Source organism: Mustela nigripes, unplaced genomic scaffold (assembly GCF_022355385.1).
Source record: "Mustela nigripes isolate SB6536 unplaced genomic scaffold, MUSNIG.SB6536 HiC_scaffold_18863, whole genome shotgun sequence".
Lineage (NCBI taxonomy): Eukaryota > Metazoa > Chordata > Mammalia > Carnivora > Mustelidae > Mustela > Mustela nigripes.
The window spans coordinates 1-1,070 of record NW_026758265.1 but is presented as its reverse complement, the minus strand read 5'-3'; the positions used below and the strand labels follow the sequence as shown (position 1 = coordinate 1,070).

The following is a 1,070-nucleotide window of genomic DNA, read 5'->3' as shown; positions in this document are numbered from 1 at the left end:
AGGTGTGTTGGGAGAGGATGGTGGGGGTATGGACATTGGGGAGGGCATGTGCTATGGTGAGTGATGGTGAGTGCTGTGAAATGTGTAAACCTGGTGATCCACAGACCTGTACCCCTAGGGATAAAAACACATTATATGCTTATAAAAAATTTTTAAAAATCCATTAAAGAAAAAACACACATTGCAAGCCCAGATCTAATCTCATATTCAATCAAAAAAGTTTGAAAGTTTTCACCTTAAAGATCAGAAACAAGACAAGTGTGTCCACTTTCACTACTCTCATTTGACATAGTACTGGATGTCCTAGCCAGAGAAACAAGGAACACAAAGAAATAAAAGACTCCAAAAAAAAAAAAGGAAGAAGTAAAATTTTCTTTTTTTGGATAACATGAACTTACATGTAAAATAATCCGAAAAACTTCACAAAAATATTTGAATAAACAAATTTAGTAAAGCTGCCAAATACAAGATCAATATATAAAAGAGAAGAATTTTGTTTTGTTTCGTTTTTTTTTAATATGGAATGCTTCCCAGTTTTTCATGTCATCCTTGTTCAGTGATCACGCTAATCTTATCTGCATCATTCCAATTTTAGTATATGTGCTGCCAAAGTAAGCACAAGACAGTAGCATTTTAACACTCTAATGATGAACTATCTGAAAAAATAAAGAGAATAATCTAATTCACAATAGCATCAAAAATAATAAAATACTTAGGAAAAGATTTAACTAAGAAGATGAAAGATCTGTACCCCATAAACTATGACATTGATAAAGAAATTGGAGACACAAATGGAATGATAGCTCATATTTATGAATGGTAATAATTATCATTGTTAAAATGTCCATACTACCGAAAACCATCTGTAAATTCAATTCCTATAAAAAATCCAATGTTAGGGGCGCCTGGGTGGCTCAGGTTATGATCCCAGGGTACTGGGATCAAGCCCCGCATCAGGCTCTCTGCTCAGCAGGAAGAGCCTGCTTCCTCTTCTCTCTCTGCCTGCCTCTCTGTCTGCTTGTCATCTCTCTCTGTCAAATAAATAAATAAATAATCTTTTAAAAAATCCA

General features: G+C 34.4%; 1 non-coding gene across 1 annotated transcript; it reads right to left on the bottom strand.

Annotated features, from left to right (window-relative positions):
- Positions 1-512: 512 nt before the first annotated feature.
- On the bottom strand, positions 513-619 carry LOC132009383 (U6 spliceosomal RNA). The gene has a single exon (XR_009401889.1). It is a non-coding gene; the product is annotated as a U6 spliceosomal RNA (small nuclear RNA).
- Positions 620-1,070: the final 451 nt, after the last annotated feature.